The 12205-nt window shown below is 41.4% G+C and overlaps 1 protein-coding gene across 3 annotated transcripts in view; it reads left to right on the top strand.

Annotated features, from left to right (window-relative positions):
- Positions 1-12205, top strand: part of LRRC4C (leucine rich repeat containing 4C) — a 140494-nt gene that overhangs the window by 47409 nt on the left and 80880 nt on the right. For 2 of the 3 annotated variants that reach the window (XM_019552285.1, XM_019552286.1), the window contains one exon: positions 8428-8500. The exons of the other annotated variant lie outside the window; for it this stretch is intronic. The gene's annotated coding sequence lies outside the window, so the exon portion shown is untranslated. The remainder of the gene's footprint in view (positions 1-8427; positions 8501-12205) is intronic. 3 annotated transcript variants of the gene reach the window in all.

The raw sequence follows: 12205 nt of genomic DNA, 5'->3' as shown, positions 1-12205 counted from the left end.
AGTGCCCCTCCCCTGGCTCCTTGCTAATTAACGAGGATGTGTATTCCTCCTTAATATAGAGCGCCACGCCCCCACCCCTATTTCCTATCCTGTCCCTCCTGTACAGCCTATAGCCCTTGACATTGACCGCCCAATCATGCGTTTCATCCCACCACGTTTCCGTAATCCCCACTATGTCCGGGCTGGTGTCAGCCAGTGGGACGTGAGTTCCTTCTGCTTGTTGCCCATACTATGAGCATTTGTATAGAGGCATTTGAGGCCTCCTGTGGGTGTGTGTACTGACCCCCTAGTCCCAACATTACCCTGGCCCCTCTCTCTTACCTGTTTGATTGCTTCTCTTGTCGGTCTGGGCTGGGCTGTAGTTGTGGGTGCTGTTTGGTCTGGCAGTCTGATATTTCAGATTAATCTAAATGCCATTCTGTACAAACATTTACTAAGGTTAAATTGGACAATAAATGGCTGGCCTGATCTATCTTTAGTTTATTAGAGCTAATCATTTATTAGTTTCATTTAAACTACCCACACCCTCCTCTCTACACCCTTTCCCACATGAATCTCCCCCCACACACACATGCCTCTGGGGGGAGCCCCACTCACTGCTATGCACACACCCCTCATCACACACATGCACTCAAACCTCCCCATGGACATTTCACACCCACCCCCACACACCCCAGCCACTGTCACCCTTCACACACCCCACAGTCCCCCACAAACCCTATACCCATCCATACATACACCTGTACATCTCCACAAACACCCCCACAAACCTCCCATACTCACCCACCCACACCTACACACATTCCCACACCCTTCCCACACTCCACATACACAAATCCACACACACACCCCTACATATCCCCACAAACCCCATAACTTTCCACCCATACCCACCCACAATATGCAAGAGTAAGACCTAATTGGAGCTATTATTCAATCATCTCTATATACACAATGCAAACACAAACAAATCAGGAGAAAATATTCATTTTTAAAAATAAAATGAAAATATGTTGTCAATGTTTGATTTTTAGTATATAATTTGTTCCCCCCCACATTCCAAAGTGGCAAATCCGCTTCCCAAAAAGACTACTTCTGGGGCAAGGGGAGGGACTTCTGGTAGCAAAGGTCAGGGGTTAGGGGACAGGATTTCTGATCCCAAGATGGCAGCTAGTGGCCAGGGCACCTGTCAAGGGGCAGGGCTACCCTTGTGGCCCTCAACAGCTCACCAAACCTGTTAAGTGGTCCTCCACTCAAAATAATTGCCTGCCCCGACCTACAAGATGAACTACACAGACTGAGCTAACCCATGCCCAATCTAACCCAAACGTGTATAAGGATAGACTAATTCCCCTGATGGACAACTTACCCACTCTCTATCCCCCGCAGACACACTAACTCCCTCTGGGGTGATTAGACCTGCTAATCCTTCCCCACAGACTTGCTAGCACTCCAAATCACCCTAAATTACTTAGATTGTGTTCCTGGTGTGGCTTCAGTCATCTGTGAATGTGTATACATACAGGACCTGCCATATCATCATGCAATTTGAAGTGAGTCATGTGCTTGTTGATCAGTTGCTGAGAATGTGTGTACATGTTTTTAGTGCAGCCTTGGGTTTAACAGAGCCCAGCTGCTTACCCCAGCTCCAGGGCTGTGTTCTTCCCCCTGGCCCTTAACTCTGACCAGGCCTCTCACCCTGCTACTCCCAGATAGACAACAGATATACCAAACCTTCCTGTGGACTTGCTAGGCACCCCCTGTGGATCTACCAGTCCCCAGTTCCACCAACCCCTCCACAGACCTGGTAGCCCACCTAGTTCCACTCCCCCGCTCCACCCATGGGCCTAGTAGTTCCCCCAATCCCATCTGCCCCTCCCCTCACAATGGCTTACTTAAACTGTGCTCCTGACACTGGAGAGCATCTATACAATCAGCATGCAATCTGCAATTACACTGCTTAAAGTGGTGATTGGATCCTGGGAATGTCTGTGTACGGCCTTTGTTTGTAATATAACTATTTTAGTTTTTCTGCAATTTGAGAGGTGCCCTAATTGCATCTTTCACATCAACAGTTCCCGTAAAATGAGAGCAATGCACATGTAAAATCTTATAGTGGAGCAGTTTACTCCTCTGTTTGTGCCCTCCTCCTCCCAGTAGGGAACACAGATAACTTTAAATATAAGTCAATGCCCACAGCTAACTAATGAACTTTTTCTTGAGGACAGGAAAAGCTATGAGATGTCCCAGAATTCTCTAAACCTATAATCTTAAAGTTCCTTTCCCTAAAAGACACTTTCAACACTTCTAAAAGAATTAAAAGACCAGTGATTTATTCTGGAAACTACAAATACTAGTACAACTAGGAAGAGATCAAAAAAGTACCATGTGTCTTAAGTGACTAATCATGCACAATAATTAATGCCACCATTTAATTTTTGGGTTTATGTAGACTGTCAATAGATATATTTATCTGTTTTGAATGAATGAGTCAAGAAATGATTAAAAATAAAGCAAAAAGAGTGAATTGGCCCATGGGCAGTTAGCAGACAGGACAAAGGGATTATCTTCACTGAGGAAATAGTTTCTGATAATAACTTTGCTCAACTCTAGTAGAACAAAATGTTGGGTCCAGATACATCTGAGAGAGAATCTTTTGATCATGAGTGTCTAGAGACTGTTAATAGTGGATATATACTATATTCTGTCTCTGTCGTCTTTTTCTGTTGAAATATCCTATCCTTTATATGTAAAATTGTATGACACTTCCTGGTAGTTTAAGTTCCAGTAATTATTATTACACTTACCTGTTTTCATATAAAGTCATTATGCAAATTGTTAATGACATATTATTGATTCTCTTCTCACAACTTAGTGTGTGTGTGTGTGTATATATATATATAGTGTGTGTGTATATATATATATATATATATTTCACTTGAAACTGCTTGCTAGAAAAAGAAAACTGGCTCTAAACAGTTTGACAAATGTTAAAAAATAGGTTAGGAATTTTTACCTTTTGCAAGTGTGACAATTATATCATTTCGTGATCTATGAACCAAACACCATGCATACCAATTCAAAAGGGATTGATTTTAATATGGCTCATGATGATATGTTGATAATATGGTAAATTGCCGTAAGGGTTGAAAATGTGAATTCTATTCCATTAGAGGAAATAGATTTTTTTTTTTAATTGAGAACCAATATATGTGCAATTTAATACTCATGGATGATATTATTAAATGGAGTTTAACACTTCATTAACATTCTTATTAAAATTATATTGCACCATAAATTTACATAGTACCTTACAAACACTGAATAAAATATGCTCCCTGTATTAATGTTGAAAAGCTGCATAATGCCTCAAAAGCAAATGTGTTTTTTCTTGTATTCCATGATAATCGCTTAATCAGTGAGCGCCATTTAAAGGATAGAAGTTTGTAATAAACTTCTATTCTTTAAGGGATAGAAGTTTGTAATAAAATATATTGGTGTTCATGTAGATCACTTCCTCTGTAAAAACAAAATCTGAATTTCTCAGTTAATCCTAGTCCTAATATTCTAACACATAATAAAAGTCTATATGTATTTTTGGAGCACAGTAGTTGGAAGCCCTTTTTACATGTTTATTTTAGGTGGCTCCATGATCTCTCAACCCTTTGGATTGTCCACAAAGTAAAACATGAAATTAGTTTTAAGCCCTCTTTAGGCGACTTAAAGTTACGCCACTCCAGCCTAAGTTTCTCTCTGATCTATTACTCCGCTCACGTTACACTAATTTGTAGCCATTCTAGGCTATGCATTAGTGTGAACATCCCACATTCCCTGCCTCCCCTGCTGGCCCACATTGGTCCCACTGGTCCCCTGCCCCATGCCCCCATTTGGGCTGTTGTCCCCACCCTCATCAGCCCTGACCAACCTGCTGCTGTGCCCACTCCACTGGATCAAGAATGCTATCCTCTACTGCCTCCCTCCCCTCCAGTACCCCAGATCCCCACTCACCCCCCTTGCCCTCCCAGCTTACATTTGGCTTCTGGCACTGTCCTGGGGGAGTAGGCAGGGAAAGGCAACCTTCTTGCCCAGCCCCACCACCATTGCCATTCTCTGGGTTGGGGTTAGCCAGAGGATGAGTGGCAGCAAAGCAGCAGCTGTGGCAGCAGAAGGGACTGGGCAGCTGGGTTCCCCTTCCCTGCCTGATTCCTCAGGACAGCCTAGTAGCTAAATGTAAGCCAAGGTGAGGTATGGGAGGAATCCTAGGGGTGGATGGAGGGAGCAGAGGATGAACCCCAAAGGGCAAGAGGGGAACCATCATCCCAGATTGGCATCCTGCTCCCTTGGATTGGCCTCATTGTCCCTGTGCCCCAACACCCCAGATCCCTGTTTACCCTCCCCCACCACAGTCCCATCTATTTTGGCAATGTCTCAAGGGCTACAAGTAAATCAGGGGGTGCAGGTGAACTGTCAGGGCTGGGGGTGGCGGAGAGCCCTGGAGCAGGGGGGAACTCCAAGAGGCCAGAGAGGGGAAAGCCCTGGAGGTGGAGAGGAAAGAGGGAATCTCTAAGGGATCAGATGAAAGCCCAGGGGCTGAGGGAGACGGGGGGCAAAGGAGCCCTGGAGGTCAGGGAAGGGTCCTGAGATGGAGAGATTTTTACATTTCAGTGCTCCTGGCTTGAATGTGTGATTTCTCCAAACTCAAACAGGCACTAAGACTAAAGAACATTTGAACAGCTTAAAACATAATGTGTAACAAGGCCCTAAAATCTAATCCTGTTATCTCATGAATTTCTGAGTGTCCATAGTATGCAGTATAATGATTATCATAAAGTTCTTAGATGGCCAAATGATTTATTAAATATATATTACCTTTACAGGAAGCCATCAGCTGAACCAGGGTTATTCATTAATAAAGGGGACTCAACTGCTTACTTGAAGTTGGCAAAGCCATTAATATCCAGCTGTTCATGTTTGGTTTATAATAATGAATGCCATTCACTACTTTTCTTTTGTTTTAAAGTGATGCCATTTGTATGACATCCGTGAATACCCACAGAAAGCCTTCCTCTATCAGAAATTATAGTCACAGCTATAACAGTAACTAGCGATAAGTATACAGCATAGAGCAACGAGTGTTCTTCATAGCCTCATGAAGGATGTCTGGGAATCTGTAACTAAAAAGCTATCTGAAAAAAATCTTTGTTTCTGTTAAATGCTATGAAGACCTTTTCTTTGTGCTGTGACAAACAGATAATGTTACCTAGAGTGCTTCCTCTGTCTTAACATGGGCATCTAAAGGGAAAAGGACAGAATAGATAATCTAGTAGATCTTTCTGCATTTCCACTTTATTTGAAACTCTCTGAGCTATTGCTTTAGGAAAAACGTGATGATGAAGCACATGTAGGCTATTGAAACTTAGCATGCAGAAGCACCTAACAAGCCAGGAGCCTTAAATTTGATTTTGATAGGTGCTGACCATCCTCAAAGCCAGATGAAGTCACTGGGCTAAGATGATGATTGCAACCTCTGCAAATCTAGCCATATGTAATACATTTTAAAATAATTAGTTATTTAGTGCGCACACATTTTTCTGTAAATTCAGTCTCAACAGTCAGCATTTCTTATGCTAGTAACATTAGTAAATGAAGAAGACATTGTTTTCTGGCAGTCAAAATAGCAGTTTGGAAATCAGGTAAGCCATCTTCCTAGTTTTTGTGTTACTTTGGTCAAACTACTTTACTTTCTGTAAAGTGGGACTAATGGGTTTTACCTTATTGCCTGGTCCACTGAGGCTTGATCACTTCATGTTAGTGAAATGACCTAGATTTTCTTGCCTGGAAGTCAGTTGAATGTGACAAAGCTCTGTTGTCTTTAACAGTGACAGTGAAACACAAGATCAGTCACCAGAGGCAGAGTTAAATCTAGGTCTAAAATGAATAATGTACCTTGGAATAAGGTAGAGTTCAACTGTAGATGTATCAGTGCTGCTGAGACTGCATGGGAGACTGAGAACTTCATTTTAGATCTCCCTATATCACTGCCTCTCCCTCCTTGCCTCTTTTTCTCATTTCAGTCTCTCTGAGCTTAGCAGTTGATGAAGTTGGCACTAATTTATTTTTCTCACTTCATTTAAAATGCTAGACAGCACTACTGAATGCTCTTCACTTCATTCTCTTTTCTTCTCTGTTTGTGAATGTCACACTGTGTTGTACAAACACAGCAGGGATAAAAGCTAACACAAATGCATATTTGTGTCTACAGCACATAAATGTGTATTTATAGATCCACAAAACCAGGGCAAGGCATTCATAGGCAGACCTGTGTTAAACAACCATTTGTCAGCAGAGTATCTAGAAACTAGTATTTTCAAATTAATAGACCTGGTCAGAAAATGCAAAGCTATTGGAAAAATACATTTCGGGGGGACAAAATTTCAGTTTTTACTCCATTTCCAGTTAGCTGCATAATTTGCCATATAGTTAGGATACTAAGGGAATTAATTATAGGCAAGAAGGTTCAAGGACAGTAAGCTGGAATTGTGTTAAGAACACCTATGCTTATATGGCACTGTATGCAACATGCCAGTCCCCAGTTTTTAATGGTGTTCCTCTTGTGGTGATGGGTATCACCTCAGTTCTTAGCAGAGAGATACCCCCTAGCACCTGCCACCCTCCTTCCAAGAGCAGTGATTTGTGTAGCTGTAAGCAATAACCAACATAACACATCCAAGATGAGGCTCATCAGTAGGGGATGGCTCACACTACCACCACCTGAAGTATTCCTGTCTATGTTATGGACATATCATTTTTATTTTTTATTATTAGTTTATGGTGGTAATGCTGTGTTGTCCACAGGCCACAGCTTGGTTGGGATCCTTGTACTATATGTTCCAGAGACAGAGATATATGATCATCTGTGGTTAGACCTCCAAACAAAAACAGCTTCTTCTTCCCCCTCCCCTCCCACCCCCCCGGGCTGTTACTCTGACATCTTCCATGGATTTTTTTTTTTCATTTTAAGAATCTGAAGAATTGAAGTATACATAAATCAGTTAATTGCATCAAAGAATCTTCTCCACACTATATACATGAAAATTAATACCCATGAAATATCATGCAGCTGATATCTTAAACCATAGAACAGAGTAGTTCTATTTGATTCCACTAGACACTCTACTCCTGCCTTTAAACAAAGTACTATCAAATGGGAGAAATGTAAAGTACAGCAAATGGTATTGCAAATCATCCAGCATCCTTTAGTAGCTGAGCACTGCAACATACATCAGGACTTATTCATAGGTGAGATGTCCACCACTACAACTACTGAATGGGAGGAAGAAGAAATGTCTTTACCAACACAATTGTATAAAACAGTTTCTTCTTTCTGTATCCACAAGGGAAGTTAAATGACTTGTAATAGAATGTTATATTTTGAGTTTTCCATTTTAGTAACTTTTGTCTTCAGTGTGCCTCCTGACATATAGATGTAAGCATCCAAAGCACTTCTATTTTCCTGGCAACATCTCATCTCTCACTTTATAATGTGGGTAGATGTTCAAGTGTTGCACATTTTCCTAAAATAATGGAAGCCTTAGTATTGGTTTGGTTTTGTTCTGTCTTTTTCTTTTTATGCTTTATTTATTACATTATTATGGCAATAGTTCTAAATTTTTTATTTAACCATCATTCACCAATCTCCCTTTGATCACAACTTTCTTTTTGTTATGATTCCGTGCTTTTGTTCAGGCAACGGTTGAGAACATTCAACAGTGCCTGGATAAGGTATTTTTTTTAACCCTGATGATTTCATGTAGCCTGTTTTCATTATTCTGATAACCTGGGGTCAAATTCTGATCTCAGTTACACTGGAAGAAATATGGAATAACATCAGGGTAATGGGATCAAGACTTGATAATGGGAATAATACTTCCTATTATTAAAAGTTAGATAGCACTCTTCATTGCTTAAATGCATGTGCAGTTAAAGCAAGAGATACCTTATTGTTTAGCGCATTTTTTTATAACATGTTTGTTTTGCATTTATTAAGTAGCTCTCATCTGCCTTTGCATAACTTCTTGCTAATTTTCTTGAGGGACCTTTCTTTATTTCAGGTTTAGATAGAGAATGTAACCTGAGACTTAAAAAACTGTGCAGGCATTTCCCAGGAGGAAGAATTGATCCCCTTGACTATACTAGCTTTTTTCAAACATAAAAGAAAGGCAGTGGGTACTTTTCTTTTATAATGTCTAAATTCAGGTTTCAGAAGTTAGGAAGATATCTTCCAACCTACTTTTCCAGAAACCTGAAGAACCTTCTATATCTCCGTTTTTGTTTGTTTTCAAAATATTTCCTCTGGTGTTTGCTTTGGTAATAATCCTGTTTTCTTCTTTATATAGTGAAACCCATTCATACATATTTTTTTTTCAGTCATCCGTTTACATGACAGCGATTCAGCTTTATTCAGCTGCCTCCTTGCCCACGTGAACAAGGTGGTAGATGGGTGAGTTTGCACTTCTGTTGCTACTTTTTATCTGGACATTATTCCTAACAATGTTGCCTTATCAGGGTATGAGCACATAGTTTTACATTTGTTCTTAGTAAATGGAAAACGAGAGTCATTTGATTTTTGTTTTAAAATGAATGCTTGCACTCTGTGAAAAGTAATCATGAAAAAATGTTTATAAGTAGAGAGGGTCTACAATTTCAATTTAAATATTTATCATTGCTTATTTTTATTATGGCAGCATCAATTGAGATAGATTGATTGTGCATGGAGTTGTTCCAAACAATTAACAATCTACTTTGAGAAGCAGGAGGAGAGAAAATAGAGGCACAGAGGTGAGGTAGCTTGCCTATACCACACCAATGTCAGATCCAGGAATAGTTTGACAAGTGGCAACTCTCAAGGCCAGGTCTCATGTCAGCCCACCCACCAGTCTCTATGGGGTAATTTGCCCAATCCCACCTGCCATGACTTTGTTGTTCTCATATGTGGATGGTACATGCGGGAGATTGCCCATTACTGCCCCAATACCAGGGGGTGCTATCTGCAGCTCTGACCTCCCCTACACCACAGCCCACACCTCACAGATGGTATCCAGATTAATAATACTCCCAGTCTAGGGCCAGAGCAAACTGAGTCCAAAGTTGGGCTCCACACATACATATTCACACCAACTTCCCTCTCACAGGAGGCCTCTTCTACTCTGCCCTTCTCTTTCTGGGGCCTCTGGCATACTGCCCATTACCAGGCCACACTCCACTGCCCTGCCACAAATAGAAACAGAAATGTTTCCTGAACTGTAGTTCTACTCTTGGCTCTGCTCACCCACCCATACCTCTCTCTTGATTTATAACTTAACTTATCTCCTTTTTCAGACCATAAACTCTTTGCAGATCCATTCCAATGTATCTGAAAGTCACCATTGGAATGGTCGTTTATATTTTTTTCAACCACTTATTTAATGGTATTGCATGAAAAGACAGTAAAATCATTTGATATTGTTTCTGCTTTAATTCACTACATCTAAGTACTGGGTAATTTTAAAATGAAAAGAAGAATAGATAGCAATAGTACGTTTCCCAGTATTGGACATTTTGGATGAAAAACCATTTGCATTTAAAAGTGGGTAAATGCCTGTGATTCACAAACATTTCCTAGTCCTACAACTTGTCATGAATAATAAAAGCATATGAACCATAGCAAGACAAGGGGGGGGTGTTATTCCTGAAAACATATATTTTGGGGTAGATAAGATGTGTGGTTGCTGTTGCTTTTTTACTGTTTATTCAGACTTATCTATCAGGATAAAATAATTTAGCAGATAGCTTGAGGAATGGCAGTTGGGAGATTTGAGTTCAGTTCCTGGCTCTGCCACTGACTCTATGACCTCAGTCAAATTACTCTACCTTTCCATGCCTCATTGTCACTGCCTTTAAAAGAGTGCTCATAATAGTGATATAGTTCACTGGAATAGCAGGGGTATGGGAAGAGTATTAGTAATCTAGTGATGATTGCAAAGTCTTTCAGAATCACTACAAATGGGAATAAGGAATAAGTGTTATCTTGCTAAGAACAGAAGATGGTGCAGACCTCAGTTTACGAGTCAAAAAACACTATAACCACATAAAGTAATTCTTGAAAGCCTTGGAAAGAATTATTCAAAAGAAAACCAAGAAGCACCTCCCATCCAATGAAGGCACAGGAGACCTCTGTTTTCTGTCCCTAGTTTTGGGAAGCAGTACATTTCTATAACTCTTTTTCTTGGGGCATCTTTACGCAAGATACTTTACTGCACAGTAGAGCAAATTACTGCGTTTGTGTCTAAATGTGCAGACCCTTACTGCTCAGTAATTTGCTCTACTTGGCAGGGCAGGTCTGGGGCAGGTCCCAGCCTGAACCTGGCTGGGACCTGCCCCATACTGGGACAGATCCCAGCCAGCCCCAGGCTAGAAGGGGAAGTCTGCACATGCATACTGGATCTGCCTGGGGACTGTCCTGTTTCAGGCAGTCCCCAGCCAGCTCATGCTCATGCAGACTTCATGCAGCTTGGGGCTAGCTGGGAACTGACCTAGTCTGTGGCAGGTCCCAGCCCTGCAGCTTTTTCCTAGCCCCATGCCCTGATTGGGAGATCAAGGCACAGAGCTTGGAAAGAGTTGTGGGAATCCCCCCCCCAGCCCAGGGGCTCATTGCTAGCTGTCCCGCTGGCAGATCAGGGCAGGAGGCTGGGATCTGCTCTTCCCCTGCAGCCCTTTCCAAGCTCCCTGCCCCTGATCAGGGAGCTGGGGCCTGGTGATCCCTGTTGTCAGGGCAGGGGGACATTATCCTTCCCTGTGTTCTGCCACTGGAGCTTGCCCCAGCAGCAGGCAGCGGCCAGGGCAGGGAGCAATCTTCGAGCCACTGCCAGGAGACAGCTGTCTCCTGACCTTTTGCTGCCTGCTGGCCCCTGGGCTAGCACCCATGGGGCTGGTGCAGGGCCAAAGTGGGTGGGAGCAATAAATCAGCTCCCAAATGGGCACATGTATAGAAGCAGCCTGCCTGGGATGGGTTTACTCTAGAGTAAATTACTCTGAAATAAACCCATCTGGCAGCATTTGCACATGTAGACATGCCTTGGGGCTAGTACAGTGTGATTCCTCATCTTTTCTGTTTGAACCTACTTACTGCAGTTCCCTTCCCTTTGCAAACTGTTACAACTTGAAGCACAGACTCAGTGAGAGATCAAAGGTTTAATCTTTGTTTTCTCCACAGCGTAGATACTGTAGAATGTCTTCGAGCATCAGTATTGCAGCATAACCTCTGTCAGTGCCTGTTCTTCAAGAATTCCAAGGCTTCTTGAAAGCAGAAGCCTTACCAGTACATGATGTTCCAGTATAAAAAGGCTTTTGCAGATTCAATCAACACAATTAGAAAGACTGAAAAAGACCAGTGCCTGTGACTGCAGCAAAATGCTCCAGGGACTTGACTGTTCACCTCCTATCATAAAAGTGGGGTTTGTTCTATTCCTCACTAAATTCAAGGGAAGGTACCTGTATTATTGAAAGACCAGGAGTTATATTTCTCACTGGGCTGTGATGCAGTGGGTTGGAAGTTACCCAGGAGGAACAAACAGCGTTTGTTTCCATATTTCCCTTCTACACATTATCATAAATAAATATAAATGTAAACCCTCCAGAAGCAGTATAGAATAAAAAAGCTCTGTGGAGGTTGCTAGGCAGTGAAGGTAGAAGAAATAGAGAGCAGACAGGGCTTTGAAAATAAAATTAGAGACTTACAGGAATCTCCACTTCTGTTACAAATAAATAAATAAATAAATGATGTCACCTCCTTTTTAACAAATAAAAAAGTTTGGATTTTTTTTCTTTAATAGATTAGTAGAGTTTTTAACTCATTTGAAATGAAAGACCTATTTTTGCATCTACTTCCTTTTCAGGCAATGGGATTATACATGCGATTATTATTTGCCATGGTATTTATATACTGAGCTGCATAAAGATGTCTGGCTCTTTATGTGAAGGCTTGTGCCTATATCTAAGGGCAGCGATTTATTTTATTTTTTAAAATGATTGACTGTTAAATGACCATTTCTTTTTTTAATCAATAGCCATGTGCATGTTAGGTACCATAAATAAGAATGATGCAATGCTATGAGGTCCAGATCACTCCTTTAGTAGTGCATTTCAGGGGGAATTAAAAGGTCAAATT

Source organism: Crocodylus porosus, unplaced genomic scaffold (genome assembly GCF_001723895.1).
Source record: "Crocodylus porosus isolate Cpor-Errol unplaced genomic scaffold, CroPor_comp1, whole genome shotgun sequence".
Classification (NCBI taxonomy): Eukaryota; Metazoa; Chordata; order Crocodylia; family Crocodylidae; genus Crocodylus; species Crocodylus porosus.
This window is presented reverse-complemented; position numbering and strand designations above follow the sequence as displayed.